Source organism: Oncorhynchus gorbuscha, linkage group LG02, assembly GCF_021184085.1.
Source record: "Oncorhynchus gorbuscha isolate QuinsamMale2020 ecotype Even-year linkage group LG02, OgorEven_v1.0, whole genome shotgun sequence".
Classification (NCBI taxonomy): domain Eukaryota; kingdom Metazoa; phylum Chordata; class Actinopteri; order Salmoniformes; family Salmonidae; genus Oncorhynchus; species Oncorhynchus gorbuscha.
In genome coordinates, this window is record NC_060174.1 from 55,860,912 (window position 1) to 55,883,027 (window position 22,116).

Here is a 22,116-nt window from a genome sequence, read left to right on the forward strand (position 1 = left end):
CAGAGTGCAGCCCAAATAAATTCTTCACAGAGTTCAGGTAATAGACACGTCTCAACATCAACTGTTCAGATGAGACTGACTACAGGAGTCAGGCCTTCATGGTCAAATTGCTGCAAAGAAACCACTACTAAAGGACACCAATAAGAGACTTGCATGGGCCAAGAAACACCAGAAATGGACATTAGACCGGTAGAAATCTGTCCCTTTGTCTGATGACCCAACACACCTCCAGGCTGTGTAAGGGCTATTTGAACAAGGAGTAGAGTGATGGAGTGCTGCATCAGATTACCTGGCCTCCACAATCACGCAACCTCAACCCAACAGATGGTTTGGGATGAGTTGGACCGCAGAGTGAAAGAAAGGGGAATATCTAGTCAATTGTAGAACTGAATGCATTCAACTGGAAAGCAGCCAACAAGTGCTCAGCATATGTGCGAACTCCTTCAAGAATGTTGGAAAGGCATTCCTCATGAAGCTGGTGGAGAGAATGCCAAGCATGTGTAAAGCTGTCATCAAGGCAAAGGGTGACTACTTTGAAGAATCTCAAATATATTTTGATTTGTTTAAGACTTTTTTGGTTACTACATGATTCCATGTGTGTTATTTCATAGTATGTCTTCACTAATATTCTACTGTATATACAGTGCATTCAGGAAAGTATTCAGACCCCTTCACTTTTTCAACATTGTTACGTTACAGCCTTATTCTAAAATTGATTCAATTGTTTTTACTCATCAATTTACTCACAATACCCCATAATGACAAAGTAAAAACAGTTTGTATTTTTGTATATATTTGCACAAAAAACAAACTGAAATATGACATTTATTTAAGTATTCAGACCCTTTACGCAATGCTTTGTTGAAGAACCTTTGTCAGCGATTACAGCCTCAAATCTTCTTGGGTATGACACTACAAGCTTGGCACACCTGTATTTGGAGAGTTTCTCCCAAACACAACAGATCATGGTAGACTGAAGATTGGGTAGGATTAATATTCCATTCAAAATTCAATGCTAAGGCAAGGGGAACAGCAACACTTATTTATAAGAAAGTACAATTTACTGCTGCTGACAGTCTCAGAGCCACAGAGTTTTGTTATGGTATCTGGTTATTTTTTTCACACCTCTGTTTAAACTGTAAATGTTTATGCTCCCAATTGGGATAATGTTGATTGCATTAACCAACTTGTTTCTTTGCTGCCCAATCTCTATTACATTTTTGGAGGCGACTTGAAGTGTGTGATCCACCCAGGTCTTGGACCACTCAAACCCAAGATCATCATCTCCCTCAAAATGTCCAGCGCTATGTCTGCATTTATAAGCTAGGCAGGATTTGTAGATCCATGGAGATTTCATTGTTACTAGGAGAAAGTATTCTCTTTTGTTTCACATGTGCACCACTCCTATTCTAGAATAGACTACTTCTTCGTAGATAAAGCTCTTCTCCCCTCTGTTAAGTAGAATACTCTGCCATTGTTATTAATGACCATGCTCCTCTGTCGCTCGACCTCTCATTCTCATTGAACTATACAGACCCCCACATGGAGACTTAACCTACTTTCAAACAATTTATTCTGCACCATTCTATCAAATGCAATTGCTGTCTTTATTGAAACAAATAAAACCGAACCGATCTCTCGATCTACACTTTGGGACACTTAAAGTTGTTAATAATAATTTCCTATTTCTCTCTTCTTAACAAACGGAAAAATAAAAACAGCTGATCAATGCAATTCTTGAATTAGACCAACAATATTCCGCCTCTCCATCACCAGAACTTTACAAAGGCTGAGTCTTCAAACTCAGAACAATTTACTATCCACAGTTAAGGCTGAGCTGCAGCTACTTGTTCTGTTTAAGAATATAAGGGAAAAGGCTGGTTGACTTCTAGCTCATCAACTCAAGTGCAAATCTGCCTCACAGCTGGTCCCTCAAATTCACAACATCTCAGGTGTCTTAAGTAGTCCTTCTGAAATCAATACTACTATCAAATGTTTATTATGATCTATACACATCAGAAGGACCTGAAGACAATTAAATTATGAATTATTTTGACAATTTGGAAACTCCAACCCTTAATACAGAGAAGAGAGGGAATGGATCTAGCTTTGCAGTTAGGAGATTATTAATTCAATAACAGACAGCAATGCAAAGTGGAAAATTGCTAACCCAATTGAATTCTACAATGTTTGATGCCAAACTCCACCACCACCTGCTTGAAATGTTTTGAAACAGATACAGACCGATCTCACTTTTAAATGCAAAAGTATTAGCGAAATTGCTTGACTCTCGATTAGAATCCACTATGACAGACAGAACAGATCAGACAGGGTTTATTAAGGGTCGACACTCCTTTTCTAACATTCGATGTCTGCCTAATGTCATACTCTCCTGCATCTTCGGACGTTCCTGAAGTAGTTCTCTTTAGATGCGGAGAAGGCATCTGACAGGGTAGAATGGGAATATTTATTCTCTGTAATGGGAAAATTTGGCATTGGTGCGAACTTAATTTCCTGTGTCGGACGGTTGTACTCATTACCCAAGGCATCAGTACTTAGAAAAACTTTGTTCACAGTATTTCCCATTATCAAGGGCCACATGTCGTGGATATCCAATGTACCCTCTGTTATTTGCCCTGGCGATAGAACCCCTTTCCATCATGCTAAAGGCCACACCCTCAATACGTGGTATCTACAGATGGGGACTGGAACACAAAGTTTCCTTGTATGCAGATTACTTACTTTTATATACATCTCAGACCCTGAAGTGCGTGTCCCTGTGGTAGTGGGCCTAATGCATAGGTTTGGTGTGTTGTCGGGGATTTCTCAAAAAGTGAATGTTTTCCTATTAATGAATTAGCATTACAAATTCCACGGGATACTATTCCATTTCATATGTCCAAGTCTGGCTTTAAATATTTAGGGGTCCAATATCACCAATATCCAATATACCTCGTCTTCCCTCCATTATGAGAAATTTACTCCCCTAACCAGCAAACTTCAACTGGAATTTCTGAGATTGAGTATTCTCCAGTTCACTTACATTTGACTTATTTTACTATATATCAAATGCTTCAGAAAGGGTTTTAAATAAAGTTGCAGCCAAGTGCAGAATCTTTTTTTCGGAGTACCAAACAATCAATCTCTGACATAGACGGCTCTGCATGCCATTGCCTCCCCATTAGCCCGCAGAAGGATTTCATTCGATTGGAAATCTATCAATCATCCCTTAGCATCAGATCTTGGAGGCTGTTCCTAAAATTAAAAAAATAAGTATACCATTTGAGGGTCAAAATGTTATCTTCCATTCATTGTGAACAAAATATCACACACACACACACACACACAAGTTTGGGTCTCTTCGAAATGTCCTTGTTTTTGAAATAAAAGCACATTTCTTGTCCATTAAAATAACATCAAATAGATCAGAAATACAGTGTAGACATTATTAATGTTGTAAATGACTATTGAAACTGTAGCTGGAATATATTCATAGAGGCGACCAACACTCCTGTGTTCCAATGGCTACTTCTTAGCCAATCCAAGTTGATCATTTTAAACAACTAATTGATCATTAGAAAACCCTTTTGCAATTATGTTTGCACAGCTGAAAACTGTTGTTCTGATTAACCTGTTTGGGATAGGGGGCAGCATTTTCACGTTTGGATGAAAAGCGTGCCTAGAGTAAACTGCCTACTACTTGGTCCCAGTTGCTAATATATCCATATTGTTAGTAGATTTGGACAGAAAACACTGAAGTTTCTAAAATAGTTCGATTGATGTCTGTGAGTATAACAGAACTCATATGGCAGGCGAAAACCTGAGAACAATCCTACCAGGAAGCGGTCAATTTGAGGTTTGTAGTTTTTCAACTCTTGGCCTATCGAAAACAGTGGTTATGGGGTCAAATTGCACTTCCTAAGGCTTCCACTAGACTGTCAACAGTCTTTAGTGTTTCGGGTTTCTACTGTGAAGGAGGGGGGAATGAGAGCTGAATGAGTCTGGTAGAGTGCCATGAACCGTGACACTCATTCACGTGCGAGTTAGCTTGAGTTCCATTTCTGAAGACAAAGGAATTCTCCAGTTGGAACATTATTGAAGATATGATAAAAACATCCTAAAGATTGATTCTATACTTCATTTGACATGTTTCTACGGACTGTAAGAGAATGTTTTGACTTTGTCTGCTCGTGTGTCATGAATTTGGATTACTGGGCTGAACACGCTAACAAAAGGAGGTATTTGGACATAAAGATTAACTTTATCGAACAAATCAAACATTTATTATGGAACTGGGATTCCTGGGAGTGCATTCAGATTAAGATCAAAGGTAAGTGAATATTTATAATGTTATTTGTGACTTCTGTTGACTCCAACATGGCAGATATCTGTTTGGCTTATATCTGAGTGCCGTACTCAGATTATTGCATGGTTTGCTTTTTCCGTAAAGTTTTTTTGAAATCTTAACACAGCGGTTGCATTAAGGAGAAGTGTATCTTTAATTCTGTGAATAACAGTTGTATCTTTTATCAATGTTTATTATGAGTATTAAATTGATGTGGCTCTCTGCAAAAAAAACAGATGTTTTGGAAGCAAAACATTATTGAACGTAACGTGCCAATGTAAACAGATTTGTGGTTATAAATATGCACTTTATCGAACCAAACATACATGTATGTAACATGATGTCCTATGAGTGTCATCTGACGAAGACAATCAAAGGTGTTTTTTTGTGACTTTGCTCTGACCTAACAATCATATGTTGTGCTTTCGCTCTAAAGCCTTTTTGAAATTGGACAAGATGGGTAGATTAACAAGAAGTTTTTCATTTGGTGTATTGCACTTGTTAACATGTCTAGGACACAGTTTCTGCTAGCGGAACCTCCCCCCAACATTCAGCTGAAAAGGGCATCGAAGGAAATTCCAAAATATTTTTGGGAAATATTTAACTTTCACAAATTAACAAGTCCAATACAGCAAATGAAAGATAAACATCTTGTTAATCTACCCATTGTGTCCGGTTTTTATAATGTTTTACAGCGAAAACACAACATATATTTATGTTAGATCACCACCAAATCCCCCCAAAAACACAGCCATTTTTTCCAGCCAAAGATAGTCACAAAAGCAGAATTAGAGATAAAATTAATCACTAACCTTTGGTAATCTTCATCAAATGACACTCATATGACATCATGTTACACAATACATTTATGTTCTGTTCGATAATATGCATATTTATATCCACAAACCGCGGTTTACTTTGGCGCCATGTTCAGAAATGACTCCAAATTATTCGGAGTGATTACAGAGAGCCACTTCATATAACAGAAAGTCATCATAAACTTTGACGAAAGATACATGTTTGACATATAATTAAAGATACACTGGTTCTTAATGCAACCACTGTCAGATTTTTTTTTTTACTTTCCGAAAAAAAAGCATACCATGCAATAATCTGAGACGGCGCTCAGACGTAAATACATTTCTCCGCCATGTTGGAGTCAACTGAAATACGAAATTACATCATAAATATTCCCTCACCTTTGATGATCTTTCATCAGAATGCAGTGCAAGGAATCCTAGTTCCGCAATAAATCGTTGTTTTGCTCGATAATGTCCATTACTAGTGTCCAATTAGCTACTTTTGCTAGCACATTTAGCTCACATGTCCAAAAGCTGGCACCGGTCCAGGCGAACTCGGACGAAAACAGGTCGAATAAACTGGTCAAACTAAGTAGAGAATCAATCTTCAGGATGTTATTATCATATATATCAAATAACGTTCCAGCCGGAGCATTAGTTTTTGTCTACAGAGTAATGGAACACATGAAGATATGAGTACTGCGCGTAACCAGGAACTGGCATTCTGCCAGACCAGTGACTCATTCCCCTCCCATCCGGCCCCACACACTAGAGGCTTCATTCCATGTTCTACTGACTGTTGACATCTAGTGGAAGGCGTAGGAAGTGCGAACAGATCCATATCTTATTGGGATGTGAATAGGCGATGAGTTGAAAAATCAACCAGCCCTAGAACTTCCACTTCCTGTTTGGAAGTTGCCTGCCCTATGGGTTCTGTTATACTCACAGACATAATTTAAACAGTTTTAAAAACTTCAGAGTGTTTTCTATTCACCAGTAATAATACTATGCATACATTCCCATCTAGGAAAGAGTAGGAGGCCGTTTACTCTGGGCACACCTTTCATCCAAAAGTGAAAATACTGGCCCTTAAAAATCATACAATGTGTTTTCTGGATTTTTGTTTTAGATTCAGTCTCTCACAGTTGAAGTGTACCTATGATAAAAATTACAGACCTCTACATGCTTTGTAAGTAGGAAAATCTGCAAACTCAGCAGTGTATCAAATACTTGTTCTCCCCACTGTATATCAACCAATTGCCTGTAGTACTCACGCTTTATAAACTCGACCATTTGTTACTCTTACTTTCAGGATGGCTACAAGGCCCACCCCGCCCTCCCTTCGGCATATCAGATCACGACTTCCATTCTGATCCATCCTATAGGCAGATACTCAAACAGGAAGTACCCATGCTAAGGTCTATTCAAACGCTGGTCTGACCAAATCAGAATCCATGCTTCAAGATTGTTTTGATCATGTGGACTGGGATATGTTCTGGCCTGCCTCAGAGAATAACATTGATGTATACACTAACAGAGTTCATAAGGAAGTGTATATGGGATGTTGTTCCCACTGACGATTTAAAACCTACCCAAACTAAAAATCGTGGATAGATGGCACTATTCGCAAAACTGAGAGCTCGAACCACCACATTTAACCACAGCCAGGTGACTGGGAATATGGTCAAATACAAACAGTCCAGTTATGCTCTCCATAAAAACAAACAGGAAAAACGTCAGTACAGAGAGTTGGAGCCGCAATTCAGTATGTGGCAAGGGCTCCAGACAATTATGGATTACGAGGGGAAAACCAGCCACGTCGGAGACTGACGTCTTGCTCCCGGACAGGCTAAAACACCTTTGCCCGTTTTGAGGACAATCGACGCGGCCTGCTCCCAAAGGACTGGGGGCTTTCCTCCTCCGTGGCTGATGGGAGTAATACATTTTAGAGTGTTAACCCTCGCAAGGCTGCCGGGCCCAAATGGCATACCTAGCCACGTCATGCGCAGAACGGCTGGCTGGAGTGTTTACGGACATATTCAATCTCACCCTATCCCAGTCTGCTGTCCCCACCATTGGTTACCTACACTACATCAAGCGCTACCTACATTAAGCGCTATGATTAAACTGCCTCTCATGAGGACTGCCACAAAACACAGTTCTCTGCTGCAGAGGATAAGGTCATTAGAGTTACCGTCCTCAGAAATTGCAGCCCAAATAAATGCTTCGCAGAGCTCAAGCAAGACGCATCTCAACATCAACTGTGCAGACGAGACTGCGTGAAATCAAGCCTTCATGGTCGCATTGCTGCAAAGAAACCACTACTGAAGGACACCAAGAAGGCCAGCATCCCGAGTCGCCTCTTCACTGTTGACGTTGAGACTGGTGTTTTGCGGGTACTATTTAATGAAGCTGCCAGTTGAGGACTTGTGAGGCGTCTGTTTCTCAAACTAGACACTCTCTAATGTATTTGTCCTTTTGCTCAGTTGTGCACCAGGGCCTCCCACTCTTTCTATTCTGGTTAGAGCCAGTTTGCTCTGTTCTGTGAAGGTGGTAGTAGTACACAGCGCTGTACGAGATCTTCAGTTTCTTGGCAATATCTCGCATGAAATAGCCTTCATTTCTCAGAACAAGAATAGACTGACGAGTTTCGGAAGAAACTCTGGCCATTTTGAGCCTGTAATCGAACCCACAAATGCTGATGCTCCAGATACTCAACTAGTCTAAAGAAGGATTGTTTGATTGCTTCTTTAACTTCTTATGGCTAGTGGTGGCTAACTTTTATACATTAAAAAGCATTCAATGTGATTTTCTGAATTTTTGTTTTAGATTCCATCTCACAGTTGAAGTGTACCTATGATAAAAAATTACAGACCTCTACATGCTTTGTAAGTAGGAAAACCTGCAAAATCGGCAGTTTATCAAATACTTGTTCTCCCCACTGTAAATGCTACCTGAATTTTCATAGATATACTTTGTATATGCGGTTTCCAGTTTGCACAAAGTCCAGTTTAGTTCCTTGAGGGCCGTAGTGGTATCGGCTAGGGGAAGAATATACACGGCTGTGACGATAACCAAAGACAATTCTTTGGGAGCTAATGTGATCGGCATTTGATTGTGAGGTACTCTACGACAGGTAAACAAAAGGGCTTGAGTTCCTGTATGTTACCACAATCACACCATGCATAGTTAACCTTTTGTGAGATCCAAATATCTCTAACGGTCACCCCAGCGTGAGTTGTTTTATGCACGTGATGTCAGAATGCACTCACTGTTCCAAAATGTGACTGTTACTCAACAGGACAGTTAACACACGCTGCCTGCTTGTGATCTATAGACTATTTTTCAACTTGTCAATTTCAAATTATTTTCCAACAAGTTGTATTTTCTAACACAAATTTGAATGGAGAGGTGTTCCCGCTTCCTCATTAACTCACAGAGAAGTAGCCCATTTAAGATGCTGTACGGATGAGGACAGTATATCCGGAGAGAGCCATGATTACGTGAAAGAGTATGTTAGAGTCCCTGATGTCTCTCTGGTAGGAGCTCCTCGCCCTGAGCTTATCTACTTTACTTCCATGGACTGAACATTAACAAGTAATACACTTGGAAGCGGTGGATGGTGTGCACGCCTTGATTCAGACGACAAGTCCATTCTGAATACCTCTTCTCTACCTGTGGCGTCTTGGAGCAGCCTCGGAGATAAGTTAAATTGCCTTGGGGTTATGAATTCGGATCCAATTCGGGAAAGTCGTATTCCTGGTCGGAACGCTGGTGAGTTACCGCCACTCTGATATCCAAAAGTTATTTCCGGCTGTATTGTAATAATGCAAAAAACGTTCTGGGCTAGTAATGTAAGAAATAACTACTAAATAAATTCTGCAAAGTTGCTTAGGAGGTAGAAACAGAGCTGCAATTCCTATCGGCACCATCAGTCTACTGAAAACAAACCAATTATTAACTGAAATTGTATTTACCTGTGGGTCCTGTTTCATCTGGGTGACCAGTTTCTGTAGAAGAAAGAGATACATGTGGGTAGGATAAATGCATTCAGGGACATTCCGCAAGACTACTACAGCCTGTGGACAGTGAAACCTATAGGCAAAAACATTCAACTGTGTCCCATACCCAAATTGTGACATTGGCCATCATTCAGTCTGAACAAACATAAGATTGAATAACACATAACACTTTGTATTTTCATCATTATAGTAATTTGAATATTTGATTAGGTTATGACTTTATAAAATACTGAAATGTGACTTTACATGTAAATTACATACTCATACATTTTACATACAGTATTTACATTCAACTTTATAAAGACATGCTATAGGCCTACAGTAGGCAGAGTTCAAAATTGCCTACTCATCCTGAAGATAACTAAAACAAATCGATAAATGAGTGTGTAATCGTCAACAAAGTATAAAAATAACCCTAACACGCTAAAGAACCACATACCTTCATTAACTGGGTGCTAAACATCTGGTTCCTATTGCTATGAGGTGACATGGGACATGACTAGGCAGAGGACTTACTAAGCTGGCCTTTCAAAGCGCTGATGCCAGGTCTACTCTATGTGGCTGACCACTCCTCTGGGAGAGTCCTGTTCAATGTGCTGGGAGTGTAGTTATGGGACATTAGGGACTGATCTTAATTGAAGATACTGGCCTGACCCCACTGGTGCTCAACAGCAAGGAGGCTGAAGGCCTGGCCTGCGTAGTGAATAGGGTGTCATTTGGGATGCATCCATTATCTAGCACACTCATGCTTACTCACTAACAAACATGTAATGAAAATGGATGCTTGAAGTTGCCACAAATAGTGCATTTGGAAAGTATTCAGACTTAACTACTTCCACATTTTATTACGTTACAACATTATTATGAAATTGATTAAATTGTTTATTTTTCCCCCTCCATCTTGGTGGTTCATCATTCTTAAATGGAATAAGTTTGGGAGGCCACGGTTCTTAGGAACCTTCAACGCTGCAGAAATGTTTTGGTACCCTTCCCCAGATCTGTGTCTTGACACAATCCTGTCTTGGAGCTCTACAGACAATTCTGTCGACCTCATGGCTTGGTTTTTGCTCTGACACGCACTGTCAACTGTGGGGCGTTATACAGACAGCCATGTGCCTTTCCAAATCATGTCAAATCAACTGAATTTGCCACAGGTGGCCTCCAATCAAGTTGTAGAAACAGCAACAATGATCATTGGAAATATGATGCACATGAGCTCAATTTCAAATCTCATAGCAAAGGGTCTGAATACTTATGTAAATAAGGTATCTATTTGTTATTTTTAATACATTTGCTAAAAATGCACAATTTGTTTTCTCGCTTTGACATTATGGGGTATTGTGGATTTTATTAAATACATTTTTTAATAAGGCTGTTACGTAACAGAATCTGGAAAAAGGAGTCTTTACTTTACAAATGCACTGTAAAAGGAAGTTAGGATTCACCGCTAATTCTAATATGTACAGTGCATTGACGTCAAATCGGAGTAAAAATTCTACTTAGGTGGAAGTATGGATTCACCCCATAATGCAATGGTCTTCAGTGGATCTTCTCAAACATACATCGACTCTGTGACTGGGTTCATCAGAAGCCCATACTGTGATGAAAACGTATCCATTTCAGAAACCAGGGAGACATGGCAGCATTCTCACAAAACAGAAAATGCAAACTACCGTAAGGTGCCTAAGAACATTGACTATTACAAACAGACCAACTATGACCACCGAAAGGCAATCGGAGGCAAAAAGTCAGTACAGAGAAAGTGGAGTCGCAATTCAACAGCTCAGACGAGACGCATGTGTCAGAGACTCCAGACAACCTTTGATTATAACGGGAAAGACAGCCACGTCAGACACTGAGCCTCACTTCTTGACAAGCTAAACACCTGTTTTGAGGAAAACAACACAGAGCCACCAATGTGGACCCCCACCGCTCACAAGGACTGTGTATTCCTGATCTCCCCAGCTGAAGCAAGTAAGACATTTAAACAAGTTAACCCTTGCAAGGCTGCCGGCCCAGACTGCATCCAGCCTACAGGTTTCTCGTCGGTTTCTCAAATGACTGCCTCGCCTGGTTCACTAACTACTTCTCATATAGAGTGCAGTGTGTCAAATTGGAGGGCCTGTTGTCCGGACCTCTGGCAGTCTCTATGGGGGTGCCACAGGGTTAAATTCTCAGGCTGACTCTTTTTCTCTGTATATATCAATGATGTTGCTCTTGCTGCTGGCGAGTCTCTGATCCACCTCTCCACAGACGACACCATTCTGTATACTTCTTGCCTTTCTTTGGACACTGTTAACAAACCTCCAAACGAGCTTCAATGCATTAAAAACACTCCTTCCGTGGCCTCCAACTGCTCTTAAATGCTAGAAAAACTACATGCATGCTCGTCAACCAATCGCTACCAGCACCTGCCCACCCACGTAGCATCACTACTCTGGACAGTTCTGACTTGAATATGAGTATGTGGACAACTATAAATACCTAGGTGTCTGGCTAGACTATAAACTCTCCTTTCAGACTCATATTAAACATCTACAATCCAAAATTAAATATAGAAATCGGCTTCCAATTTTCACTCACGCTGACAAACATACCCTCGTAAAACGGACTATCCTGCCGATCCTTGACTTCAGCGATGTCATTTACAAAATAGCCTCCAACACTCTACTCAGTAAACTGGATGCAGTCTATCAAAGTGCAATCCGTCACCAAAGCCCCATATATTACCCACCTTTGCAACCTGTATGTCCTCGTTGGCAGGTCCTCGCTACATATTCGTTGCCAAGCCCACTGGCTCCAGGTCATCTATAAGTCTATAGGTAAAGCTCCACCTTAGTTCAGTGGTCACCATAGCAACACCCACCCGTAGCACGCGCTCCAGCAGGTATACTTCACTGGTCATCCCCAAAGCCAACACCTCCTTTGGCCGTCTTTCCTTCCAGCTCTCTGCTACCAATCACCGAAAAGAATTGCAAAAAACACTGAAGTTGGAGACTTTATCTGCCCCACATCCATCACTCCAGTGTTCATTTCTAAATTGTAATTACTTCCCCACAACGGCCTATTTATTGCCTTACCTCCTTACTTCATTTGCACACTGTATACAGATTTTCTATTCTGTTATTGACTATGTTTCCCATGTGTAATTCTGTGCTGTTGTTTTTGTCGCACTGCTTTGCTTTATCTTGGCCAGGTTGCAGTTGTAAATGAGAACTTGTTCTCAACTGGCCTACCTGCCTTGGCAGAGTGGTGCCAGGAAAATAACCTCAGCATCAAAACAAAGGAGCTGATCGTGGACTACAGGACACAGCAGAGAGAGCACGCCCCCATCCACATCAACGGGCCACAGTGAAGAGTGTTACGGATACAGTTATCCTGTGTGTGTGTATCCTGTGTGTGTGTTTCTTTTCTCTCCTTCTCCCCTCACAGGTGAAAATCATCACTCCCCAATCAGTCAACAATCAATCATCAATCAGAAGACACACCTCCTCCTATTTCCTGACCTATCACAGTTCCTTCCCCATGGTTTAAAAAAACCCATCATTTGTTTGTTCTAAAGCTCAGCTCAATCTCTCTGTAAATGCCATGTCTGTAGGTCTCTGTGTTTCACTCTCGCTTTGCGTCTTAACCTCTCTTTTGTTTAAAGCACCTCCATAGCACTTTGTCATCACCTGTGAGTATTGTTTTTGGTTATGGTGTTTGTTGCTGGTGGGAAAAAGGGGAAACCAAGACAAGTCGCCCATGGGCATACACTACCCGTAGGTGAACTTTGTTAAATACACTAGGTAGAACTGGGCGGACCACCCACTGTATTTTTGGTTAGTTATAGTTAGCTGTTAAAGTAGGCTAGTCTAGCTTAGGGGTGTGTTATTGTATATTTATTGTTTCTTTCCTTGGGTCCAGCTCAGCCCCTTTTCCTGCTCCCCCCATTACCGTGTGTTTATAAATAAACCTAGAGTTTGACGGTAGATTTCTGTTGTCGTGGTTATTTCATTCACACTTTTACTTTGTCACAATAATAATTTGCATGAGTTATGTTACGGGTCTCATTACCATCCCCCCTAGACTGTCGGGCCAAAAGGGATTCGTAACAAGAGGGTAAAAAACGTCAAATTCCTCTGCGTGCACGTCACTGAAGACCTGAAATTCACACCAACAGCGTGGTGAAGAGGGCGGAACAGCACCCTAAGCCAAATTTGACCCATAAGACTCTCACAAACTTCTAAAGATACACCATAATGTAGCTGTTCTTGTCTATTGATGTTCTGTATTGTGTCATGTTTCATGTGGACCCCAGGAAGAGTAGCTGCTGCTTTTGCAACAGCTAATGGAGATCCTAATAAAATGCCAAAATAATTAGGTATCCTGTGAGGCTGTATCACCACCTGGTACAGCAATTGTACAGTCCGCAACGGCACGGTTCTCCAGAGGGTGGTGCCGTCAGCACAACGCATCATTGGGGGCACACTGCCTGCCTTCCAGGACATCTACAGCACCCGGTGTCACAGGAAGGTCAAGAAGCTCATCAAGGACTGTTCCCCCACTATCATCTACAAGGCGAAGACATTACATAAACAGCTTCTATCCCTAGGCCATCAGACAATTAAACAGCCAAAACTAGACGGCCTCCTCCCAGTAAATCAAATCAAATTTATTTATATAGCCCTTCGTACATCAGCTGATATCTCAAAGTGCTGTACAGAAACCCAGCCTAAAACCCCAAACAGCAAGCAATGCAGAAGTAGAAGCACGGTGGCTAGGAAAAACTCCCTAGAAAGACCAAAACCTAGGAAGAAACCTAGAGAGAACCAGGTTATGTGGGGTGGCCAGTCCTCTTCTGGCTGTGCCGGGTGGAGATAACAGAACATGGCCAAGATGTTCAAATGTTCATAAATGACCAGCATGGTCAAATAATAATAATCACAGGCAGAACAGTTGAAACTGGAGCAGCAGCACGGCCAGGTGGACTGGGGACCCAACTCTGTCCCTTAGTCACTGTCACTAGCCAGCTACTCAGGGACGGTTGCCCTACGTACATAGTCACTGAACACTGGTCACTTTAATAATGATTACATACTATTTACATATCTACTGCTGTACAACATTTTTAACATTTAAAAATGTTTCATTATTGTGTGCTTGTTGGACATTTACTGCATTGATTGATAGGAACATACGCATTTCTCTGCACCCACCATACCATCTGCTAAACTGTGTATTACATTTTTACTTTATTTGATAGGACTCTTAATAATAGCGGTGATTCAACTTGACAGTTAGCCCAGTTGATTAGAGTACTATGTCATCATTTGCAGGCCTAACAAAGAGCCTGAACACTAAGCTGATGAACAAGAGAACACCTCTTTTCCCCCTCCTACCTGATGGACTTGTATTTCCACTTTCAAGGCCTCCTGTAATGTTTGTAATTCCATCATTGAGCCAGTCAGTGTGCCAGTCAGTCCGGGGGAACGTTCAGCCTGTGTACAGAGACAGAAGAGAATGGTAAAAACATCAGACAACACCTTGAATTCTCACAGTTGAATCAGTGGTTTCAAGCTTGCAGTCATCGCAACCAGAGAAGATTCTACATTTCCAAAGCTTTGTCACACAATCCAAGATGGAAACCATTTTAAATGTCAATACGCGGAGTTCAAACAATTACACTGTCCCCATCCAATTCGTAACGAAATACTCTGGAGGTGATAATCATGGCTTGGGTTTAAGTCTATTCTGCATGTTAAAGAATCATGTCCATTGAATACAGTACATTACGTAAGTCCTGAAGGGAATACAGTGCATTCGGAAAGTATTCAGACCACTTCCCTTTTTCCACGTTGTTACATTACATCCTTATTATCAAATTATTTTTTTTCCACAAACACACAATATCCAATAATGACAAAGCAAAAAACGTGTTTCAAATTTTTGTAAATGTATTAAAAAATGTTTTAAAAGGTATGAATTACATACCTATTCAGACCCTTTGCTATGAGACCCGAAATTGAGGTCAGGTGCATCCTGTTTCCAATTATCGTTGTTGAGATGTTCTACAACTCGATTGGCGTCCACCGGGGGTAAATTCAATTGATTGGACATGATTTGGAAAGACACACACCTGATTATATAAAATGTCCCACAATTGCATGACAGTGCATGACAGTTTTTGCTCTGACAGTGTATGTCAGAGCAAAAACCAAGCCATGAGGTTGAAGGAATTGCCCATAGAGCTCTGAGACAGGATTGTGTCGAGGCACAGATCTGGGTAAGGGTACCAAAACATCTCTGCATTGAAGATTCCCAAGAACACAGTGGCTGCCATTCTTAAGTGGAAGAAGTTTTGAACCATCAAGAGCAGGCCACCTGGCCAAACTGAGCTATCTGGGGAGAAGGGCCTTGGTCAGGGAGATGACTAAGAACCCGATGGCCACTTTTACAGAGCTCCTCTGTGGAGATGGGAGAACCTTCCAGAAGGACAACGATCTCTGCAGCACTCCACCAATCAGGCCTTTATGGTAGAGCAGCCAGACTGAAGCCACTCCTCAGTAAAAGGCACAACATCACGCTTGGAGTTTGCCAAAAGGCACCTAAAGGACTCTGACCATGAGAAACAAGAAAAGGTTTTATGAAACCAAGATTGATCTCTTTGGCATGAATGCCAAGAGTCCTGTCTAGAGAAAACCTGGCACCATACCTACGGTGAAGCATGGTGACAGTATCATGCTGTGGGGATGTTCTTCAGCAGCAGGGATTGGAAGACTAGTCAAGATTGAGGCAAAGATGAAAGGAGCAAAGTACAGTGTCATGATTCTCCTGGTCAAGGATTAAAGGCCTCAGATCAGCTTGGTAAATAGCAACCAGACCCTCTTAACCACAGCAGAGGTTTTGACACCTTAACGCTCGTTGTAAATTAGGCAGGAGAGGAATCTCTTTGCTCCTCAGTATTGGGAAAGAAATGTCTTTGTTACAGAGACATTAAAAACTATAAAAACACCCAAAGAGTGAACTTTGGAACAATATTTATAAGATAGGAATGTTAAGAATGGTCCTTGGGGATCTAAAGAATGTCATATTATTTATTACATTGTGATGTTAATAAAAACTGTATTGACCAAATACTGTAACTTAGGAAGGAAAATCATTCTAGCTTTCAAGTTTCCATCCAATATGATGTTAATGGAATATGAAGAACGATGAAACTCAACCTTTTTGGGATAGGGGGCAGCATTTTGACTTTTGGATGAATAGCGTGCCCAGAGTGAACTGCCTCCTCTGTCCCAGATGCTAATATATGCATATTATTATTGGATAGAAAATACTGAAGTTTCAAAAACTGTTTGAATGATGTCTGAGTATAACAGAACTCATATAGCAGGTGAAAACCTGAGAGAAATCCAACCAGGAAGTGGGATATCTGAGGTTTGTAGTTTTTCAAAGCTTGGCCTACCGAATACAGTATCTATGGGGTCAAGTTGCACTTCCTACGACTTCCACTAGATGTCAACCGTCTTTAGAAACTGGTTTGAGGATTCTACTATAAAAGGAGGGGCATGAGACCTGTCATGAGACCTGTTTGAGTCAGTGGTCTGGCAGAGTGTCTCAGGCTCGTGACGCGCACTCCCGGCAGAGTTAGCTCCTTCCAGTGCTTTTCTTCAGACATAGGAATTCTCCGGTTGGAAGCGTATTGATGTTTTATGTTAAAAACATCCTAAAGATTGATTCCATACATCGTTTGACTTGTTTCTATGACCTGTAACGGAACTTTGAGTTTGTCTGGACGAAGTGCTCGCGCCTCATGAAGATGGATTACTGTGCTGCACACACTAACAACAAGTGGCTATTTGGATAGTCATTTATTGTCAAACTGGGATTCATGGGAGTGCATTCTGATAAATCATCAAATTTAAGTGAATATTTATAAATGTTATTTCCAACTTCTGTTGACTCAAAAATGGCGCATATTCCTCCTTTGGGTTCTGAGTGCTGTTCTCAGATTACGCTTTTCCCGTAAAAGTTTTTTTGAAATCTGACAGCCGTTGCATTAAGGAGAAGTCTCTTTAATTATGTGAATAATTGTTCTCTTTTGTCAATGTTTATTATGAGTATTTATGGGATTTGATGTGGCTATCTGCAAAATCACCGGATGTTTTAGAATCAAAACATTACAGAACGTAAAGCGCCAATGTAAACTGAGATTTTTGGATATAAATATGCACTTTATCGAACAAAACATATGTGTATTGTGTAACAAGATGTCCTATGAGTGTCATCTGATGAAGATCAAAGGTATCTATATTTCTGCTTGTTGTGACTCCCATCTTTGGCTGGAAAAATGGCTGTGTTTTTTTGACTTGGCTCTGACCTAACATAATCATATGTTGTGCTTAGGCTGTAAAGCATTTTTGAAATCGGACACGACGGGTAGATTAACAAGATGTTTATCTTTCATTTGCTGACTTGTTAACTTATGGTATATAGGGGACGCTTGCGTCCCACTTGGCCAAAAGCCAGGGAAAATGCAGCACGGCAAATTCAAATAAAATGATATAAAAATCAAACTTTCATTAAATCACACATGTAAGATACTAAATTAAACCTACACTCGTTGTGAATCCAGCCAACATGTCAGATTTTAAAAAGGCTTTTCGGCGAAAGCACAAGAAGCTATTATTTGATTACTGTTTACAACAGTAAACAAAGAGGGTAGCATATTTCAAACCTGCAGGCACTACACAAATAGCAGAATTAAAATATAAAACATGCCTTACCTTTGACGAGCTTCTTTTGTTGGCACTCCATTATGTCCCATAAACATCACAATTGGTCCTTTTGTTGGATTAATTCCGTCCATATATATTCAAAATGTCAATTTATTTGGTGCGTTTGATCCATAAAAAAAATGCTTCCAAATTGCGCAACGTCACTGCAAAATATTTCAAAAGTTGCCTGTCAACTTTGCCAAAACATTTCAAACTACTCTTGTTTTCTAAAGAGATAAAGTTTGTCTGTTGCACATTAACTAAGCCACGCCCCTAATAAGGTCACAAGAGCATGTCAGTGTGATGGAACCACCTTTCAGACCAGAGTGCTTAAAAGGACTCGCTAAGAATTAATAATAATAATAATAATAATAATATATGCCATTTAGCAGACGCTTTTATCCAAAGCGACTTACAGTCATGTGTGCATACATTCTACGTATGGGTGGTCCAAATTAACATATCAGACCAGCAGACCGACAGCGTGAGCTGAATGTTACGAATGGTTGAAACTCTAAGACTCAACACGAGGTGAGAAGATAACCTCACCTATCAGACCAGAAAAGTGTAGAGCGTTGGACACATTTAAATGGTTAGAAACTCTGGAACTCTCAACAAGGGTGAAGATAAAGACTAGACCAGAACATTTGACAGTCTGCAGCTGTGCATGGAAAGGGTTCTAGGACTGAACAGTCTACCCGAGAAAGGAAGGAGACGAGCACATCTCAGACAATCATTGGTGAATCTGAAGAAATTTATTTTTTATTTTACATTTATTTTACTAGGCAAGTCAGTTAAGAACATATTCTTATTTTCAATGACGGCCTATGAACAGTGGGTTAACTGTTCACCTCTTTTGACCTCTGGTGGACAACAAGAGCCTTACATCCATCGAGCCACTTCCCATAGAAGGATCGATTAGTTTCAGAGAGACGAAGGACAAAAACATCTACACGTAAATACATTACATTCCTTACCCCAAACAGGCGGTAGTTTGTGAGCAAAGTATTATTATTTTGAGGGTAGTTTCCAAATGTATGATACATTTGACTCTCCATCTCTTATCTTCCCCTCCCTCTCCATATGTGTAACAAGCAGTCATAACTTTTTAGTCCACTAGGGACTTTTATATCATGTAAGTGTGTATGTGTATTCTGTGTTATTATTTAGTTAGTAAATAATTCAATCAAATTGGTGTAGTACTGAATGATCAGAAAAGGCTGGGGTTCTTGTGGATTTAAGAGGTATGCGACATTCAAAATGAGGTAATGATTAATAAGCGACTGTTGGCGATGAGAGTTTAGAGTTTAATTCAGGAGCTGGTAACTTTTTTTTTACTTTCCTGTGGTGCCCCAAATTCACAATGAGTTAATTATTACATGATTCATTTAAATTGAGTAACAAATAATCATAGTTGATTTGATAACAGTCATCATGTTAATGATGGCCACGACAACAGAGATCCTTGATGAAAACTTGCTCCAGAGTGCTCAGGACCTCAGACTGGGGCGAAGGTTCACCTTCCAACAGGACAACAACCCTAAGCACACAGCCAAGACAACACAGGAGTGGCTTTGAGACAAGTGTCTGAATATCCAGAGCCCAGACTTGAACACGATCGAATATGTCTGGAAAGACCTGAAAATAGCTTTGCAGTGACACCCCCATCCAACCTGACAGAGCTTGAGAGGATCTGCAGAGAAGGGAGAAACTCCACAAATACAGGTGTGGAAAGTTTGTAGCGTCATACCCAAGAAGAGTCTAGGCTATAATCGCTGCTGAAGGTGCTTCAACAAAGTACTGAGTAAAGGGTCTGAATACTTACGTAAACGTGATACTTTTTTTTTATACATTTGCAAAAATATCTAAAAACCTGTTTTTGCTTTGTCATTATGGGGTATTGTGTTTGTAGAATGATGAGGGGGGGGATGGTAATCCATTTTAGAGTAAGGCTGTAACATAACGAAATGTGGAAAAAGTCAAGGGTTCTGAATAGTTTCCGAATTAAAAAAAACAAGGTTATGAGTCAAATGGCCTGGGGAAAAAAACAGCTATTCACTTTGTGTATTTTAGGATATTTATCAACATAGCGTACAAAAGGCTGAATGTTGTAACCTTGTGAATAGTAAAAATAGTGAAAGAATGTGATAATTAACTCCCACTTACCTTCACACCGTCTCCAGGTTGAATACCATCCAATTGAAGCATTAAAAGAGCCGCTGTACGCAAAACAGAAAACACAGTAACTGACCTTTGCGCCAACAGCAAATAAACAATTCACCTTTCAGTAACAAAACTAAAAATAAGTTGTTTCTATTAGGGCACACGTCTTCAAAGGTTTCGGAACAGAAAACAAAAATGAGCCTTAATTAAGTCCAAGAAATCCCTCCCGTGTTGCAGTCCATTTCCCTCCGTTTAGTACCTAATGAACATGCCCTGATAAAGAGGGTCGCCTATGGGCTTCTCAAAAGACCGTCCTCCGTCCCCTCTTCTCTGTGACCCGGAAACTGATAAGCGATCGAGAAGGAGCATGTAAATTCGTTAGAAGGCAAATGTAAGTGTCCTCCCCTCCTTGATCGCCACCTTTCATCAAGGATACTCACGTGTATCCTATCGTGGAAGAGTTTTGAAATCTGCCACACCCCCTTGAGTCAGTTTTTGTTTTGTCAGAGGATAAAAACATACGTTTAAAAACAATATGCTATTTATTGTTTTAAATCGATAAAATGTCATGCACAACCAACTTAAAAACAAATTATCACTTTTCACATTTATTTTGGGATCCACCCCTGTAAAACGTAATTTACCTAACGACGCGTGAACGGAGAAGGATCGCCTCATTTCAAGCAAGCGCATTTCCATCCACGTTCACTTTCCTTGATTCACTTTGACTATTTTCAATAGGAGGCGCGAGAAGACAAAGGATAGAGGATGCAGGAGGTGAGAAAATCTGATAAATGGCATATGACTTGTGTTCACTGCTACTCTGACCCTAATTCCAACTCACCTGACAGATCTAAAAGGGACTGCAATCAGGCTTGGGCGGTATCCAGATTGTCAGACATTCATAACGACCTTGTGCCATCCCGGGATTTTTGGTAAGACCAGAAGACGCTGATTTCAGGAAGACGCTAACCAGCTAAATAACTACTAAGTTAGCATACCAAAAGTATGTGGACATCTGCTCGTCAAACATCTCATTCCAAAATCATGGGAATTACTATGGAGTTGTTCCCCCCCTCCTTTGGGGAAATAACACCCTCCACTCATCTGGAAGGTTCCAATGTTGGAACATTGCTGCGGGGACTTGCTTCCATTCAGCCACAAGAGCATTAGTGATGTCAGGCACTGATGTTGGGCGATAAGGCCTGGCTCACAGTCGCCGTTCCAATTCATCCCAAATGTGTTGGATGGGATTGAGTTCAAGGCTCTATCCAGGCCAGTGAAGTTCTTCCACACCGATCTCAAACCATTTCTGTATGGACCTCGCTTTGTGCACAGGAGCGTTGTCATGCTGAAACAGTGAACGCGTTTCCACTGCTCCAGAGTCCAATGGCGGCAAGCTTTACAACACTCCAGCGGTATTGTGCATGGTGTTCTTAGGCTTGTGTGCAGCTGCTCGGCCATGGAAACGCATTTTCTGAAGTTCCCGAAGAACAGTTCTTGTGATGACGTTTCCAGAGGCAATTTGGAACTCGGTAGTGAGTGTTGCAACCAAGGAACATTTTTAAGCACTACAACACTCGGCGGTCCCGTTCTGCGAGCTTGCGTGTCCTACCACTTTGCGGCTGAGCCGTTGTTTCCCCTGGACGTTTCCACTTCACAATAACAGCACTTATAGTTGACCGGGGCAGCTCGAGCAGGGCATACATTTTACAAACTGACTTTTTGTAAAGGTGGCATCTTATGACGGTGCCAAGTTAAGTCACTGAGCTCTTGAAAAAGCCAAATCCACTCATTTGAAGGAGTGAAAAACACACTACCTATACAAAGTATCTAACTGGCAAATATTAAGTTGCGCATTCCATACTGTAATTAGAGTGCTTGGCGAATGCAGCACAACAGTCAGTGACTCACAAGGCTCCAGTCTCTCCTTGTTTGTGTACTTGTAAACAAACACCATGTTACTGGGGAATGCTGGTAAGTTTCATAATGAAAAATAATGTGAGGGATGAAATAATGAACGTGAT

The 22,116-nt window shown here is 40.8% G+C and overlaps 1 pseudogene; it reads right to left on the bottom strand.

Annotated features, from left to right (window-relative positions):
* The window catches only part of LOC124004906, a 128,860-nt pseudogene that overhangs the window by 97,287 nt on the left and 9,457 nt on the right, over nucleotides 1-22,116 (bottom strand).